This window comes from Chinchilla lanigera, unplaced genomic scaffold (genome assembly GCF_000276665.1).
Source record: "Chinchilla lanigera isolate Chin_1 unplaced genomic scaffold, ChiLan1.0 scaffold00022, whole genome shotgun sequence".
NCBI lineage: Eukaryota > Metazoa > Chordata > Mammalia > Rodentia > Chinchillidae > Chinchilla > Chinchilla lanigera.
The window spans coordinates 24,512,526-24,531,641 of NW_004955423.1; the positions used below are offsets into that span (position 1 = coordinate 24,512,526).

The 19,116-nt window shown below is 47.2% G+C and overlaps 1 protein-coding gene and 1 long non-coding RNA gene across 4 annotated transcripts in view; one reads left to right on the forward strand and one right to left on the reverse strand.

Moving 5' to 3' along the window:
* Positions 1-19,116, reverse strand: part of Pde4b (phosphodiesterase 4B, cAMP-specific) — a 441,907-nt gene that overhangs the window by 48,023 nt on the left and 374,768 nt on the right. The window lies entirely within an intron of this gene.
* On the forward strand, positions 12,469-15,936 carry LOC102021362. The gene is made up of 4 exons (XR_260993.2): positions 12,469-12,559; positions 12,743-12,834; positions 13,341-13,427; positions 15,631-15,936. It is a non-coding gene; the product is annotated as an uncharacterized LOC102021362 (long non-coding RNA).

Sequence of the window (19,116 nt, forward strand, 5' to 3'; positions counted from 1 at the left end):
GGAAGGCGGGGGCAGGGTGAAACGGAGGAGAAGGCAGACCAGGAGGGAAGGTGGGAAGGGGAGACAGACTCTAAATTCTGTGATTCTAAATTCTGCGTTCCTGGGTGGTTCAGCCGCGGGGCCAATTGTACCAGAGGTCTGAGCTGCTCCTTCTTTCACGGAGATGCACTCAGAGGAAGAACAGCTGGGTTCTTGCGTGTCTCCCTTTTGCCCTAATTCCCATTCTTTCAATGACTTTGCCCTTCTCAAAAAATGCTCTTCTGGCAGACTCATGCTGCGGTGCTTACTCCCTAATCAGAATCTGAACTCACTCGTTAAAAACAGGGACCTCCAGCCCGAAAGAGGAACGCCTGAGGAGCTTAAGTACCGCCTGCACCAGCGTTGAAGGTCAGTGACACAAGAAAGGGAGCAAGATGGCGGCAATCTGCATTCTGCTTACCTATCTGACAAATTAAGCATTTACAAGAAATATCTGTCAAGAGTACAGAGTAATAGTTACATACATGATCTTGGAATTGGACTGTGAAGGTTTGTTTGTATTCTAGCACCAACACTTGTTCTTATCTAAGCTTGGAGAAATTTTCATTTCTTCTCTTCCATCCTCCCTTCCTTCCTCCCTCCCTCCCTTCCTTCCTTCCTTCTTTCCTTCCTTCCTTCCTCCATCCTTTCTCCTTCTTCTTCCTCTTCCTGTTCTCCTTTTCCTCCTCCTCCTCCTCTTTCTCTGTGTCTCTGTCTCTGTCTCTCTCTGTCTCTCTGTCTGTCTGTCTGTCTGTCTCTCTCTGTGATGCTGGGGAATAAACCCAGGGCCTTTGAAGTGATTTACATCTCCATTCCTTCTGATTTCTATTTGAGACAGGATCTTACTAAGTTCCTAAATTGCTAAGGCAGGACTTAAACTTGCAATTTTCCTGCCTCAGCCTCCCAGAGTGCAGGGATTACAGGTGTGGGCTACCACATCTGGCTTGCAGAAGTTTATTACGCTGTCTACATCTGTTTTCTTGACCAAATAATGAGAATAATAACTGTACCCATCTGTATGTTAAATCTTAACTGGTGAGGTGTTAGTATTAAGAGTTGGGGATGTTAGGAAGAGAGCAAACCACAAAGGTGGGGCGCTCATGAATGCACTAGCAACCCTAGAACAGGATGGGAAAGACCTCCTGTAGCTAGGTCCTTGTGCCTTCCTGTCCCTACCTCCCTTAGAGGATACAACCTATATCTTCTAAGGATGCCTCAACAAGGGCCACCTTGAAGCAGACAGGGCAGCGTTCATCAGACCCTGAACCTGCAGGCACCTTCACCTTGTGCTTCTGGCCTCCCGAACTGTGAGAAATACATTTCTGTCCTTTGTGAACTGCCCAGGCTCAGACACTTTGTTCTAGACACTGGGATGGACTCAGAAACTTGTTTTGTAAATTGCCACAGGGAGACGAGGGAGGTCAGAACTGTGAAGCAGAGGTGGGGATGGAGAGAGGTCGCTGGATTTGAGGCATTCATGAGTTGAAACTATTTGGCCTCAGGGTAGTGGTTTAGTCGATGACCACATTCACAGGCACCTCAGCTTTTCAGGCCCAGCAGTGAGATTTTTATCTGTGTATTTTGAGTTCATTCAGCTCATACAAGCCCAACTTACAAGAATCTGGTAATGGACTAGAGGCCAATGTATTAGCAGAGAGAGAGAGAGAGAGAGAGAGAGAGAGAGAGAGAGGGAGGGAGAGAGAGAGAGATCAGTTATTTACACAAAAGACACTCCTGTCTTCTGGTCACCGCATGCTCCTCTCAATTAGAGATCAAATTATAATTACAGGATTGCTCTGTGAGCGAAACGTCAGAGCGGAGCAGTTAGTTGGATGGTGTAAATGGGCCCTTTCCTCTAGGCTGACGTTCTCAGCTGTGGGACAGAGACTGCGGTTGTCTCTGCTCACTTCTTCCAGTCTGCTGAAGTGGCTTCCCCAGTTTTGTTCACGGGCTAAATCTTGCTCATCTTTGGACACTGCAGCCTACGGTTATCTCCTACACACTGCCTTCAGAATATCCTGAGGGAAGATGCACGCCCATCCTCTAAGCTCTCATGGCACCATGTTTCCACATAATCGTATTTTATTGCAAAGGTTTCCCTCCCTTCTTAGATGTCCTCCTTGAGAGCAGGGATCAAATCTTTATGGCTGGTCTTTGATACAGAACAACATCTATTCCTTAGCAGTAGCTCAAAAAAATACATATGGACCCCTGACTTGCTCAACATATCAAAAGATGGGCTATCCATTAACAAAAGGAGAGGGGCTTGTTGAAGACATGATGTCAAAAATTCCTTTTCTTTGTCCTTGTTTATAGGTCTGCAAATAAGCCACTTTCGTCTGCTGATTTTGTCAATAAGCGTTGTGTGTCCTTTGCATTCCTGGTTAGATTTCCAGACTAGCTAGCTTTCACATAGGGAACATTCTCCCTTTTGGTGGGACTTCTACAAAGTCACCTATGGATTTTATTATTTAACTCTCACTGAGTAGCTGTATTTCAGAAAGTTCTTGCAGGTTTTTATGCACTTAGTATTACTGGCATGCCAAGTGGGCTTTTCAGCTGTTGTAAGGAAGATACAAGCAGAGTTCAGAGTTGGTGGAGGTAGAGTTTAAGAAAATGAGGGCGGGAAGACCGGGAGAGATGTAGAGGTCAGATGAGAAATGGGCGGAATTTTGAGCCATGGAAGAATGAGGAAAGCAATGGATCACGTTGAGAATGGCACGAAGTGAGAACTCTGTCTCGGCGATCAATCCTGTTTGGTTAGAACATTTGTTGTGGGTAGAGTGGGAGAAACTCTCAAAAGTAACACAGTTGGAGAACTTTTTATGCTAGACTGAGGAATCTGACTTGATTCGGCAGGCAATGTGGAGCCACTGGAAATTATTCATAGAAGGATGGCATACACGAAGTGCTTTATAAATCTCTTAATACCATTTTATAGTTGCCTAATGCTTTGCAGTTATATCATTTTCTTATGTGTCATCTCTTTTAATCTTTTTCATACCTTGTGAGAGATCTCTTATTGCTTCGGTATCATAGACGAAGATACAAGCTCAAGGAATGTCAGGTCTCAACTCACATCCATAACCAGCAAGTGCAGAGCCCCAAGACTTGAATCTAGGCTTTCTGAGTGCAGGTTCAGCATTGTTGTTTATGCAACACAGCCTATAGGATATGTTATTGATCTGACAGCAGTAAGGTTGTAAGCTATGGCAGAGAATGAGTGTGTGGTAAATAATTAATATCAGAAATTATTATTTTTAGCAAAAGTTTAGAGCTTAAGAATCAATAAGGTTTCAAACTGAGGTGTTACCAGTAATTTATATGGTAAGGGTAACTTCATATTTAGAATGAAAGCTGTTAAAGAAATTTCCAGAATCAGAGAAGAGTAGTAGAAAGAAATATACTTGTTGTCGAGCATAAATACGGTGACTGGGAAGCAACAGACCCGGAGGTTTTCCAATGTGGTGAAACATGGCCAGCTAAAATTCCTTCATCTGCCTGTAGGAAGGCGTCCCTCCCCAGTGGGAGCTGGGGAGTGTGTCAGCTCACACAAGACTTTGGGCAGCCAAATTCGGAGGCAGGCATTGCCTTTGATCATGCAAGTGTTGCAAAGAGCAGGAAGCCTGTTGCACACACCCAAGCCCAGTTGACGCAGCACTTTCAGGTTGGCTCGTTTTCTTCTGCAAGCAAAGGTATTAAAGTTATCTCTGCTTTTACAAATGAGGTAATTGGAGGCTCATTAAGGTGAAGGGTCTCGCTTTAGTATCCAAATTTCTTGGTGCTCGTAGTCACAGGGAGTTATTCAGTAGGTAAGATGTGCTTAGTCTGATGGGAACTGCGCGGCTGGGATAACACATGACATTTCAGACTGTGTATCAACAAATGATGTAAAACAGCTCAAGAGATATTTACATTTGGTTGCATGTTGAAATGATAACAACAAATTAGGGAGAACACATGATTAAAATTGATTGTGTTTGTTTCTTTCTGGGTACTTACTAGAAACTTTTAAATTACCCAGAGACTGGCATTATATTTTTATTAGGGTGGATGGTTCCAAATCATAAGGCCATAGACAAAAGCTTTAACACTTACTCCGAGGTCTCCATTCATTCTACCATAAATGCTTACATTACAAAAGGTGATACAGGGATGATTGGAGCCAGTATTTACTGAACATTGGTCACTATTTCTAAATACTTTAGGTCCACTAATTTAATCTCTAGCATAATTTGACAATGTGTTATTTATATATATTAGATCATTTTATTTATTTGGTAGATGAGAAACTAATTCAGTAACATTCCCAGGATCTGAGACCTAGAAGAGCCACACTTAGGTGGCCTGTGTCCCGTGCTATCCATAACCCAGTGGTGACTCTCTCAGATGAGCTGGTCCCAGGGAGACGTCGGAGTGGCATAACTTTGCTTTTGACCTGCTGCAAATCAGGCAGCACATGACAGATGCTGTACATTATCTCGCTTAATCCTTGCAACAACCCCAGTAAGTAGTTGTGATCTCTCTTGCATAGGCCAGCAAACAGGTTCAGAGAAGTTACACAATCTGCCTCAAATCATACCACTAAGTACATGCTGGAACTCAGTTCCTTAATCCAGCCTGAATGCAAAGTCAAAGTCGATATTTATCAACATAGCCAAGTCTGAATCTCCTGGGGCCAGTTCTCAGGCAAAACTCCGTGTGTGTGTGTGTGTGTGTGTGTGTGTGTGTGTGTGTGTGTGGTCTCTCCAGGGTGGCCTCTGGTGCTCATCCTTTTCCTTTTTAGAATTGCTCCGGGAGAGTCCCGTGTCCATATTTCCTCAGCCACCAGGTTAGGGGGTGGCCACCCTATCTGAGTCTCCTGTTCTCAAGTATTGTTCTGGGAAGTCCTACCTCCTCATCCGCTTTGGGGAGCTGATTTTTTTTTTTTTTAATAAAGGAAACGAAATGAAGGAAAAACAGTATTTCTCTCAAGCAGCCTGCAGTATGGTTGGCTCTGCATCTCGCCTCTCACCCTGAAACTTGGTGAGCAGTGGTCTTATTCAACAGAGGCGTGCACAGACTCCGGAGATAAGACAGCCCTCTCTGCAAGGCTTTCTCAGCAAACGTCGGAGCAGCCTAGGGCTCTGTCTGAAGTGTGAGCAGTGGGAACTAAGGAGGAAGTAGGAGGGGAGGGAATAAAGCAGGAAAACATTAGCAGGAGATTCTGGGACTCTTGAGTGATTTAGGGGCTTTGGTAGGAACCACTGGATACCAAGGACGACAGAACCAGCAGAGCCAAGCTGCTCTCCTCAGCTTGGGATCTTGTGTGTGCGTGCTAGGGAAGGCTAACTCTGCCGGGTGCAGCCTCTGTGGGTTGACAAACAGTCGCTTTACGGGACAGATTCAGAACTTCCAAAGAAATGTAAAATTAGGCTCTGGGTTTCATGGCAACCTGACCCGACACAGTAGCAAACAAGAACGATTTGAGAATCAAAGGGGGAAGCCAGTGCGGTGTATGTCACAGCTAGCTCATTTTCCTTTGGCCAATTTCTCCTAATTTAGCAGGACTTCCGTGCCTGTCCTAATTTCCCCGGGTTTGTAAACTACGTCACTTCACACAGCTCCAGACTTCAGGAAAACAAAATTTTGTATTCCGGCAGTGGTTTTCTTGGCATCTCTCCCTCTGAAGAATTTCACTTAATTCTGATTTTTTCTTCTGACTCTTGAAAAGCTCGTGGCCATGGGCTGGGCTTGCTCTTTCCCCATTTCTTCCTTTCCGATGCGGTGTCTACTACCAAATAATGCAGGGTCTGTTTAAATGCGATTAAAGATTTCAGTGTTTGGTTCAAACCAATATTTACCAGTGAAATCCTGCCAAAGTAAATGTGCAAGCTAGGTAGAAAATCCAGGCTTAAATCAATCTTCCCCCCAGATACACACATCCAGACCAAGATTGCGAATTGCTGCATGGCATTTCTGACAGTCTGGTCTCTTCTGCCACCTCCACACTTACAGCAACTGGACTGTGATTCAGATCAGTCTGAAGACTGAGATCGTCTAGATAACAGATTCCTAGAGTAACTGTTTTAAAGCTGTTCTCTCCTAATCCAGGGTTTCTTTGTGCTTTGCTCTGGCATTTGTCATCCAATGTCACGTTATCTAGTTTAAAAGCTTCCCTTGAATTAGAAAAAGTTGAATTCTCTGACACAGTAGCAAACAAAGAAGTACTAATCTTTTTTAAAAAATTGATGATACTACAAATCTTGTAGAAACACAGAGCCGACAGTGGGAGATCGAGTCAGTTTTGTTGAGTGATTGCTTTAATTTAGCAAACTTACCGAGTAGAATTCATTCCCTGATTGGATGCATTGAATGAATGAATTACGGCTACACTTTGAGTGAGTTTCAGGAAGGTGCAATTTGGATTCAAAAGGAGTTCTCTGAAACTGGGTAGCCGGGCCAGCCAGCAGCAGCCCCAGCTGGCAGCAGGCCGCAGCCTCAGCAGCTAAAGGGTGCAGGCGTGTGGGCAGCGATGGAGGCCTCTGTGGCCCGGGCTTGGAACTAGGCCTCAGGGAGAACTCTGAGTTGGACCATTCCTGTCCCGCACTTCTGCTTGGGTGGGGAGCCCAGGTCTGAGCTGGGGAACAGGGAGCGATTCATCGACAAGAAAGACCACTGAAACTGCCCGTGCCAGCCCTGGAACGGTACCTGGTAAACAGCAGGCACTTAATAAATACCTGCCTTGCAAGCAGGGGAAATGATATGCCTTAACTGGATGCAGTGTGTAGAGCTCAGTGTGGGATTTTACAGCCCAGACTTTGGAGCAGGAATAATATCTGTGACTAAGAAGGATCAAATCCCTTTTAGAAACTTGCCTTAACTACAAATGCTAAGAGCTCCTGCACTGAGGCGGAAGAACTGTGGGGCGGGTAGATAAAAGGGGTGATGTCAGTTATCACAACCAGCTGTGTAGGTCCACCTTGATCAGGGTTGCACCTGGCAGCACAAGCCTGTCCTCACAGCACTTTGGGAGGCTGAGGCAGGAGGATGGTGGCAAGTTGGAGCTCAGCTTGGACAATTGAGTGACTTAGAGAGAATCACTTAGAGTGACTTAGTGAGAGTCTAACTCAAAACAAAAACCATAAAAAGAGATGGGAATGGAGCTCAATGTGAAGACCTTCCATTCAATCCCCAGAACCACAAAAATATCCGAAATTCTGAAACAACTCTAATCTTCTAAACAAGCCCGTGTGGTGGATTTGTTAACAGTAATTCATAGATGGTGAGGGAGCAGGTAGGAGGGAAATGGTGCACGGGGCAGGAAAGATGGCCTGGTGTCTGGACGTCGTGGTAGATCACAACTGGGGCTACAAAGCACGGAGGCCGGGGACAAAGACAGCAGAGGGCACAGGCCTCGTTGTCCTCAGCATGGGTGGTCAGGAGGGACCTAGGCTAGGAGTGGGGGCCTGGGAGCACCGAGGCAGGGCTGGTGCCCCCTCAGTGGTCGTGGAAGCGAACTCATGAGGACAAGCCAGGTGAAGGAGGAGGGCGGGAGCCCTCAGGAAGGGCCAGGAGCCACTGAGGTGAGAGCTGAAGACCAGGTGGGCAGACCAGGGGGTGAGCGAGGCATCAGAGCTTGCTGTAGGCGCCGGAAGTCCCTGCACCTGGCAGAGGCCTGGGCGAGGAGAGGGTGCTGCCCAGGTAAAGCCTGGAAGATGCTTCTCATCAGAAAACCATGGGAGATGGCAACTGGGGGACCCTGCTCTAGGGCTAGAAAGGGGTGATTGTAGGCCGAAGAGAAGAGAGGAGTTGTAAGCAAGCTTGGAAGAAAGCAGATGCATCTTCCTGAGACAGGACACGAGGGTGGGAAGAGGAAGGTTTCCAGCTGTGGAAAGGAGGAAAGATGCTAATTTGGACCACATGGAGTTTGGCCAATGATTTCCACCGGCCACAAGGTCCCACGGTCCCAGCTGAGCCTCAGGTCGGGTGAGTGTGAGAAGGGTCCTGATGCCCCAAGGTTGGGGCAGCTATTTACAATAGACCCCCAGATGATCTCAGCAATGCCTAGCTGTGCACCACCCAATGAAAGCAAAGCTTCAAGTGATAACGTCTCCAGTGATTGCCAGGTCTTCAGCACAAACGCTGAGGCAGGAGGTTTCTCTGCAGCATCTGGGAGGAACCAGGCCAAACCTTCCCAGGGGGAAGAACCACTACACACAGAAGACCCTTAGAGCCTGGCCGTATTTCACCCAAGTCCTTGGTTCATGGGGGATGAGACCTAGGTAGGGAGAAGGGAGCTGACATTCCTAAGAAAACTCAAGCATTCCTTCCATGAAGCAGAAAGAGACACAGGAAGTGGAAACAGAGAAAGACCATTTAAGACTGGGACAAATCACTTCACCCTGAGTGGTTTTAGGCAAGGTTCCCTGAAGGAAATTGGGCCTTGGCAGGGTTTTAAGGCATGTATAGGAGCTGGTCCGGCAAGAGATAGAGAAAAGACAAATGTATTCTAAGAAGAGAGAACAGCACTTAGCAAAGTGAGGAGATTCGACACCCTGTGGTGCCTGGAGTTGCTAGAGGGGCCGAGCAGCTCTGCGGGAATTGAGGACAGAGGAGGACAAACAAAACAGGCAGGTAGGCACTGGTAGTTTTAACAGAGGGCCAGGAGATTTGGGAAAATGAAAACCATGAAGAGGACCTCCACAAAGGCCCCAAGGGATGCTGCGCAGAGTGACAGGCAGATGCAGAGGTGTACGGAGGACTACAGAGGCCAGTGGACCCCTGAAGGGGCCAGACATTGTCTTTTAGGCTGGGGAGCTACATGCCCTTGGTCACTGATATGCAACCCTGCCCTTTTTGCATGAAAGCACCATGGAGGAGATGCAGACAAGCACACGTGCTGTGTTCCAGTAAAACTTCCTTTGCAAAGGCAGGAGGAGGGGCCGCAGCCTACCAGTCCTGCTAGACAGACTTTCTGAGATCGTGCAACACTCTTAGTACCTGGGGTAGACAGAATAACAGACTTTCAAAGATTCTACCCCGTCCTCTCTGCAGCCTGTACACGTGATGTGTTGTACAGTGAATGGGGGAAAACGGGAGCAGATGAAGAGATCGGTGTTAATGAGCTGACCTTAAAAACACGTGGGCGATTTTTCCGTATTATTTGGGTGACTTCAGGGTAATCGGCAGGTCCCTAAATGTGCAAGAGGGAAAAGGAAGACTGGTGTCATGGTGATTCGAGGTGAGGAGAACCGATCTGTGGGCCATGGAGGTGGATGGGGCCAGCAGCCAAGGACTATGTGCACCCTCTGGAAGCTAGAAAAGGAAAAATGGGGATTTCTCCAAAGCATCTGCAGGAAGGATCACCGTCTTGCCAAACCTCAATCTGTGTTGTTTTAAATCAAGATCATGCAGTGTCCTGTTGCAGTCATAGACAATAAAGTAGTAGTAACACAGCACCCGTGGAAGTGGGAACTGAGCCTTCTACACTTTCTGGGGAGACTCAAGCCCCGGCTTTAAGAATGCAGGCTGGTTGTGCTGCGCAGGTAGACACCTCATTCGGGGGAGGGAGCCAGAAGCACTGAAGCCAACTTCTCCTTATCGTGTTTCTCTAGGGATTCCCAGACCCACGTGATGGGGACTCAAAACCCAGGAAAGAGAAACTCCAGATGGGAGGGTGAGGATGAAAGTCTCAGGCCCTGCACTCCACCTGGGGAAGTGGACCGTCAAGAGCCAGCCCTGACTTTCTTTTCCCCTGGCACAGGGCCACCCTCTGCCACTGGCCATGCCACTGTGCCATTTACGTCATGGGCAGTACAGTTGGCTGCTTTGAAATGTGTGTTATGAGGGAAATGAGAAAACGATACCGGTGACATTTGACCAAGGAGACAGCAGAGGAGCTTGGGCAGGCTTGGTGCGCGCACAAGCACACACACACACACACACACACACACACACACACGCCCGCGCGCATGGGTTGGTGCTCGCTGCCCCTGGGCACTCAGGAGGGAGGTCGATCAAGGGCAAAGGCCCCATCCAGCAGTTCTCTCAGGCCACCTGTCACAGCTGCAAGCAGAGCTGTGGCTTATAGCCTGCTTCCCACACTGCAAACATCTGGAAAGTAGAGACCTCCTCAGGGTGCCCAGCCCCATGCCCTCTGCTCCATGGGCAGTGGTCGAGGTCGTGCTGGTGGCTGCCAGTCCTTAGCACAGTGAAGGAGCAGCACCACCTATGGGCTCTGTGCACACAACTCACACACGTTATGGCAGATCACACTCATAACAAGGTGTGCACGAGCAAACCCAGTTTGCTGACAAAAGAGAACCCATTTCACAGACACTGCGTGGCTACAGCTCCACAGCAGGTGGCTGGAAGAACGGGGACCTCGGGTAGGGGTTCTTGGCATGGAGCTTGGGTGCCCATCCGCCTCTCCTCCTGGCTTCCCTCCCGCTCTCTTCTGGAACTCTGGGTGCTTCGTATGCACCAGACGACACCATCCAAAGGCCTATGGACCCCTCAGGACCTTGCGCTTCCCAGGCAGGCACGTATGCCACTGAGCTATATCCCTGGCCTGGACCCAAAACTTGGATAAGGTTCTAGACTTGAAGAAGATAAAACACCTACGTGGAACTTGAGATAACCCTAGCAATAAGACACTTGCTGAGCGCTCACTGAGTGCTGAGCACAGTGCCACTGACTTCACGTACTATCGATGCTGAGCACCTCCTGAGCTACTTGAGATCTTCCTCACTTTACAAACAGAACGTTTAGAGTCACGAAGCATCGAGACCATGTCAGCCAGCGCCCCCATCCTCCCTGGACTCCGACGTCCTACTCTGGGGCTTTGCACTGTGAGATCTCACTGCATCAACACCCAGCTCTCCACCAGAGCAGGAGACACAGCAAGACGGAGAGACCTCTGCCCTGGGTGATGCCGGACAGGTCTCACTTGCAGGTAGGACATCAGCAGTACTGCAGTCCACAGAGAGACCACCATGTAAGGGTGATCTTTTATGCTGGTCTCTGCTGTAGAAACTGGATGTGGGAAGAAAGTAGCCTAGACACTTAGGTCTACTTCAGATGTTTCTCCCGAGTAACGATTACACTGTTTGGGGGTCCTGTGAGGACTGAGACTCAAGCCCAGCTCTACCGAAGGTGCCAGTTCTGCACTGGCATGGAGAATGCGCAGCTGAAGTGCACTCCCAGGAGGACGTGTGGGGCAGGAGAGCCATAGAGCTCCGACCCAGGAGCCAGGAGGGCCAGGCCCCATGCTCAGCTGGATGGCCACGCCCACCCAGCCCCTCGCTGGGGAATCTGTGTTGAGCCAGAGGCTGTCTAAGGTCTCTCCCCCTCGCTCTGATGTTCTTTTATGCTGAAACTCCTCAAGGCGGTACAGGAAGGAGTAGGGCCCAATGGAAGGCCTCGGATCGAAAGGAGAGGCCAGTTTTTGGTCCCTGATCCTGCAGGTGAACAGCCGCTACATGCCATGGACCCCAGGGTCCCTCGCTTACCTCTGTCATCAGCCGGAAAAATCCTCTAAATAAGAAAATCACCAACCAGTGGGAGACCTTGACAGGTGGCCCGGAGGCTACTGCCCGCCGGAGGTCTGGCTTATCCGCAGTGCTCAGTGGCTGCCTGAAGCTTTGATGCCATTATTACTAACATTGTAAAGTTACAGTGACCAAGGATACCCACCAGGCTAATTCTATGTGCAGTGTGCGGTGCCAGGAGGAGTTCCTTCTTATGCTTCCCTGTTCCTCCTGGCAAGTGTAAGCGGTACTGTTATCTCTGCTGGAGAGATGAATCCTGGGCTCTGGGCGGTTAAATAACTTACCGGAAGTCGCACAGCCACCACTAAGTGAGGCAGCCTGCGTTCTTTTCCAAGCCTGCTGACCTCCCAAGGCCTGCTTGCCCTCGGCTTGCTGAACTCTGCTGCAACCTGCAGTGCTTTGGATCTGGGTATTTTCCTCTCACACTGACCTGCAGTGAGCAGCTGGAAAGGACGCACAGCCACTGACATCACAGCATCTTCTTACCTTACAGCCCACAAAGTGCTTGCTGACAAGCCACGCCACCTGACTCTCCGGGCAGCCAGAGAGCTGATGGAGCAGATCTCTGTTTTATAGAAGAGGACCTGGAGCCTCCAGGGAGACTGAGTCATGTGGAGCTTTTAAGACCCACTTGTTGCACGACTCACGGACTCGTCTAAGTCTCTGAGCACTCAGGGACATCACTTTTCAGAACATTATGTCATGTGTTTTAAGGCGTATCCAGTTATTTATATTTGTATTGCAGAATGGTCAACAGAGGGCCTTCCCAGACAGATATTACTGAACAGCAGCTGGTGTTTCCTTAAATCTACTTCCAGGACTATGTGCACATCGTTTCCAAACAACTAAGAATAGTTTGGCCAACCCTAAAGTTCAGGCCCCTCCCAGGGACCATTTTCTTCCTTTGAAATGCCAGTGCATGCACGGAGCCCGCTTCTGAGCTGACAATATACGTGCTAAGTGCACTGAGCTGTGAGCCTTCCTTTCTGATTTATAGACAGTGCTGTTAGGTACATCATGCCGGCTTTCTTATAATCCTTTCCTACAAACTATATCTACTAAGTGCAGTTCTAACAGGGCTGTGTATGAGTATGTGTTAGATACATCTCTGACACGTACAGATCTCATTACACAGATTTGTCTGTCATATACATCCCCAGAGCTGTGTTGCCCATGTTTTCTTTTTTATCCAGAGAAGGCACGTCTAACACATAACGAGGATGTGATAGGATGAATTCCTTCACAACAACTGCTCTGCAGAGCAACAGGAATGAGCCCCCTCAACGTAAGTATAGAACAGAAGAAACGGAATATCAGAAACCGCATGGGAAAAGTGTGATGAAATCTAAAGTTCGAAAGAAGCAAAGTCTAATCTACAACCTTAAATGTTAAGGTAGTGGCTGCCCTGTGGGTTTGGTTGAGCAGGAGGATCTGAGGGGCTTTCTATGTGGCTGGCAGTGATCTTCGTGTTGGTCTGGAGAACAGGCCGTGAGAATACCCCCTATGACAATGCTCTGAGGTCTGCACTTATACTTGAGCGCTTTTGTCTCTGCAGGTGTGCTATGGAGCGAAGATGGCTTGCGTGTGTCCCCATGGGCTGATTGTTGGGACTGGGGTTTTCAGAGTTCTGGTATTGGGAAGTGGGCTGAAATCATTAAGAAACAAGTCCCAGTGGGAGTAACTGCCCCATGAAGAACTAATGTCATTCTCACCGGACCTTGGTTTGATCATAAAAGAGCAAGTCTGGCTTCTCCCAGTGCCCCTGGCTTACAGTCTTGCCTTGTAATTTAGGACCTCGAGGCAGCCAGGAGAGCACACTAAAGACACTCATGAAAGAGGACCTCCAGAACTGCTGCAGAAAGTAGCAGGGACAATGTGGTGAGCACGTTCAGAGTGACAGAGAGCATGTTGAGAATGAATGGTAATGTACTGAAGTTTTCAATCGCACTGTGTGTGCTCCTTGCTAATTCTGAACTTTCTCATCTAACTTCAACTACCCTATCTGCCCCCCTTTGTATATTCCTCTGGGGTACTGAGGGAGCAGCAGGCCTGGTTTAAAGAGGAAGTTCTGCTATTTATACTTGTATGTTATTTTATTTTGTTTTGTTTTTTGAGACAGGGTCTCACAGCGTAGTTCACACTGACCTTGAACTCACTCAACTGACTAGGTAGCCCAGGCCTGCCTTGCTAATCACGGTGATCCTCCTGCCTCGGTCTCCCTAGTGCTGGGATTACAGGTGTGCGCCACCGTGCCCGGCTGTAGTTGTGTGTTACTGACTACAGTGCTTATGCGATCTGAGGTTGAGGGTGTCTGGCTGGGACTGTGATGCTGGTTGCTGCTGTGATTACTCAGCACGAGGACTGAAGGGAAAGACACGCGCAAAGCCCAGCAGCATGTCTGGCGCAGAGGCGCTCTGGACCCTGCTCCTAGCCCAGAGTGTGACTTCCCTCTCCTAACTCCCTATCCCTACGTGTTCCGAGTCTGCTTGGTGCCTTACCCAGTGTGAATTGCTCCATGCGTTTTACATCCAATAAAAGAACAAACAAGCAAAAACGAAGAAGGCAATATTCACGCCCTCGTGGGAGTTAGGGGGAGATGCTCATTGTCCGTATTTGCTCTTCTCCTTCCAAGGTGGAGAAGTTTTACCACAAAGAAACTGCTTTAACCTCCACAGGGCCCTGCAGATAGTCTTACCACGGCCCCATGCTTTTGCACGGCTGTCCTGCCAGGACGTCCCCAATGCACATAAACTCTCCTCTCCACTTCTCACCTCCAGCTTTCAGCCAAGGGAGGACCCGACTCTTACCTCACTGATAAGATAAAGCTCAATTTAAATTCCGCCCCCATCCCCCCTCACGCTGTCAGGGTCTTTTTCTGCATTTTTATCAACTTATTTTCTGGCTTCTCAGCTCCCCTGGTTTTTCTCCAGGACCTCACAGCTTTATTAGGTCCCCAGTCATTTGTCCTTTTGCCCTCTCGCTCCCCCGGCCTCAGGTGCCATCGATGCACACCTCTTCATGTTCCTCCCTTCCAAAGGCAGCTGCAGGTTTCCTGTGGCACCCTGCTGCAGCAGTTCCCCAGTCTTTCTCCATTTGCTGCCAGCTTCCAGCCAGACTGGTTTAAATCCGGTTTCCACTTCCTGTCCAGCCCTGCATTTCATTGCTTATAATCTTGCTTCTTGCTCTGCTCCTTTTACTCACCTGCAGCCTCTCCCCCAACCTCACATTGGTTTAGCTAAACTGCGTCTCTTGATGGGAGCCTCACCTGCTTCCACACCTTCAAGTGCGCTTTCCTTTAGATGCCTCCAGAGTCTGTCTTTGCTCCTGGCAGTGCCCGGCGCCACGTGCAGTTTCCTCAGACCTCTGCCTCTCACCACATGCCACTTCCACTTCTATGACCACGTCCTGAGACAGATCCTCTTACAAAAGAAGCACCATTCGGGGAAAACAGGACATAAGATTTCCGAAAGGGTCGCTCCCACAGTTTAGTAACTGACCACAGCACGTCACTTTTGCTGAATTTTCTTTTAAATGAAATGAGGAGATTGAGGATTATCAGGATGACTTCCATAGCTGTGAAAGTCTATGAGACAACATTTCAAGAAGGCAAAGTCCTCGTCTGCCCACCTAAAATCAGCCCGTTTTCCTGATTTTGGTATTTCTATTGATAGCACTACCGTGAAGTCATCTAAATTTAAGTCTGTTTTATCTTCATTGCCTCCATTTTCCATAATCTCTATCATTTGCCAGGCTCAGGAGTTCAGCCTAGAAATGGCTGTTGCATTAATTCTCATTTTTCCTTCTGTCTTAGTGTAAATCAGAGTTAAGCTCTTGTTCAACTCACCAGGACTTCTGCAGTGCTCCTCCTCCTGGTCTCCACATTTTATATTACTGTCAGATCGGGTTTCTCTAGGGGTTCCCTCCTTTTTGTTGGCTCCCAGTACCTCTCTCGATCACCCACATCCCTTTACTTGCAATTCAAGGCTCTTTGCTACCCTGTTTGAACACCACTGCTGCAATCACAGAGCTGGGCTTCTCCCAAAAATGTCTTGCTATTTTAACTACCTTCTTCCTTGTACAGTTGCCCTGGATGCTGTTCTCCATAACCCCATGTGAAATTCTGCCATCCATCAAGGTCCCTGCAGGACGTTAGCTCTTGCATGAAGATTTCCTTCATTCTCATAACTGAAGCAATCTCTCTCTGCTCAGAAGTCCAGACCCCTGTGTCCATCAGCTCTGGCTCTTTAATATCATCTAAGCTATTTTAAAACAACTACTGTAAGCTAATTTTCCCCATTTTATTTGAGGGTAATATCACCTTTGTATCCAGAACAGTATGTTTTTTGCAGGACTGCAGTAGGAGGAGGGTGAAATAAATGAAGGAAGGAATTACTATTGCACTTAGTGTATGATTTTTTAGAAAAGTCCTAGGCAATATGCTCTTAAAACATGGTCAGGGAGACACATTATTTATCAAAGAAGCCATTAGAAAACAATGTAAGATTTCCAAAACATCAACACTAAACTAAATTGCTTCTGCCTTAGATTCAGATTTTGTTTCAGGTCTGCTCCGAAGAAGCTGGATGATGTTAGGCACAATTCAACCTGGCCCACATGTTCCTATGAGTAAAACATAGAGTTGTAAGATATAGCCAAAAACAAACAACAAACAACAGGATCTCCAGTTAAGTTTAAATTTCAGATAAACACCATGTTGTTTAGTTCTTATACTACAATTAGTCTTTATTGCAGAATTGCTGTTCAACTGAAATTCAAGTTTAACTAGACATCCTGTATTGTATTTTATCTGGCCAAGCTAAACAAAAGGACTGTTTTTAATCATGTCTGAGTCTTTCTACTCTAACCACCTATGATCAGTAGCGTTTTCAGTAGCGGGGAAGATCTTTGCCTGCTGTTTAACTGTCCAGATTTCAGCTACATTACCAACTCCTGGTCTTTCCTGACCTCCCTATCTAAAAAGCACCACCTCTTATCCTTCTAATCCTCCTCTCCAGGCACTCCATAACCCATTATCTTGTTTTCTTTTCATTACCTGAAAATATCTTATTCACCCTTGGGCACACGTTGCTGTCTGCCTTCCTCATCTCCTGAGAAGGGGATTATGGTCAGCATCACTGCTGGGTCCACAGCACCCAGGACAATGCCTACTCCAGAAAAAGTTAAAAACCAAATAATATAGCTGATGTTAAATTAATTCTGCACCTGATGTTAAATTAATTCTGAGTGTTACAATGCACTGCACCCCAGGAGGACCTAGGGAGGAGGCCCATAGGAAGAGAAGCTCAGTGTGGGTGAAAGAGCTCAGAGAAAGCTTCTTGGAAAAAATAGGATTTTGGCAGTGCCATAAAGGAGTGGCTGGAGTGAGGGCGGGAATGGCTTGAACAGGCTGAGCAACATTTTCGAAGCCTGTAAGACTCTGTCCTCCTTGCCCTCACCAGGCCCATGAGAATTTAGCATGGCCGATGAGCAGTATGTGTTAATGTCAAAGACTTCTCAGGCGAATCTGACATGAACCCCCTACTCCATTTCAAGAAGGCTCTCATAAAGTATGGGAAGGATGTGGCTCGGTAGAAACCATGACTGAGGATATGATCTGCACAGACCAATGTGAGATGAGCACAAAGAGAAGAACAAGAGCATTAAATATCACAAAGTGTGAAAATACTGCTCAGCTCAGAGCATAGAGAGACCTCAGCTTACAGAAAATGGAGAACCCCAGCAAGATTTTCAAAAGAAAATAAAATAGTAAAAATGGGAATTGGCAGCTGAAATTTTAGGAGACTATGGCATACCCGACACAGTCCACTTCCTATTTTTGCAAATAAAGTTTTATTGGAACATGGCCTTAATCATCTGTTTACAGATCTCTTATGACTATGTTGCTGAAAATACAGCACAGTGCTTGTATCAGCCAGCCCTTGTAGAGCTGTGCATATCTTTAAGAATCTCCCACTACAGGACTGGGGAAATAGCTCAGTGGCACAGCGCCTGCCTGGCAAGCAGGAGGTCCTGAGTTTGATTCACAGTACCCCCCACAAAAATCAAGAATCTCCCATTGCAAAATGTCCTCAATGACAAGACTAGAATGATTCATTTCATATGGTTATCATGTTCATTAATTCCTAAATACCCAACAGGATGTCACATACCTAGGCACTAGGTTAAATGCCTCAATTTGTATTTACAGTACTTGTGAGTCCTTGGTCTCTATAGATATTTGCCTGTCACCACACACCATATATGTGTGATTGGGACAACACATTTCAGGGCTCCTATGGGGCCTTCTGAACTGAAACTAAATAGGAAAAGTAGTTATAAATATCCACAGCAGCAAGTTCAGGTCTCTTCCTGAAAGTGATATCTGACAGCTAGAAATTTGGCCTGAAGTTCGGTTCCCAGCAATAGCACCAGACACATGCGTAGGAAGAGTGTCATATCTAAGTTTTCCAGTAACTCCAAAAATATCTTCTCTTACCTTTCCCCGTATAGCTACACAAACCCTAACCTCTGTCCTTGTCACCCTTCTAGTCTTGTTCCAACTCTTAAGCTTACTTCTGGGAACAAAATAAGATATTAGGCAAATGCTTTGAGTTTGGTTTCCTTAGAGCCTCCTTCTGGAAACAGCAGTCTTTGGTGGCTTCAAGCGTTGATCAAAGGGCACAGCACTTCACTTAGACACAGGGAGTAATTCCTGGAGGTTCATTGTATAGCATAGTGGTTATATTTAATAATAATAGTTCATAGGAAAAATGGCTGAAAGCAGCTCTTAAATGTTCTCAGCAGATCAGAATAGTGTGTGTGAGTCAATGGATGTGCCAGTCAGTTCACAAGGGAACCCTATGGCAAAACATCACGCTGTTCGCCAAAGGTTGTGCAACTTTTATTTCCCTGTTGTACCTGAATAAAGCTGGAAGTAGAATGGGAAGGAACGCTTTAAGTCTCCCCCTAGCCCTGGAGAGGTGAAAATCTCTTAGCTACAGCTGATCATGCAAAATTAGTTCAAGAAATATTCACCCAGACTCTACTATGCTGGACATTGGAGTTACCGAGGTGAAAAGAGTTAGTCACTTGCGAGTGAACGGGGCACAACTGGTCTCAGTGCCTGGATGGGGTTATATTCCCACACAGCCCATGGAATTAGAGTGGCAATGGCAGAGTGAGGGTGATCTTTGGGTGCCATGGAAACCATATGGCAGGCATCTCTAACAAATCTGAGGGTCTTCTTTGAGGAAGTGGTCTCCACAGGAGAAACTGCGTGTGGGGAGGCGGGGACCCACAAGAAACGCAGGTGTGAAAGCCTTTGGAAAGGCTGAGCTCCTGAGTGTTATAATGTACTGTTGACCGAGTAGAGCTGAAGAGCTTTCTTGTAGATTCCAATTACCTTCCGACATGTTGCATAAAGAAGCAAGACCTTTGACTTTCACTCTGTTTTTAGCACTGCCTTTTTCTTCTCCTATATACCCTGGCCAGTCATTTCACCTTTTGAGCTTCACATTTTTCATTTGTCAAATGGTGCTAAGAATATCTTTGCAGGGATTTGTAGGGA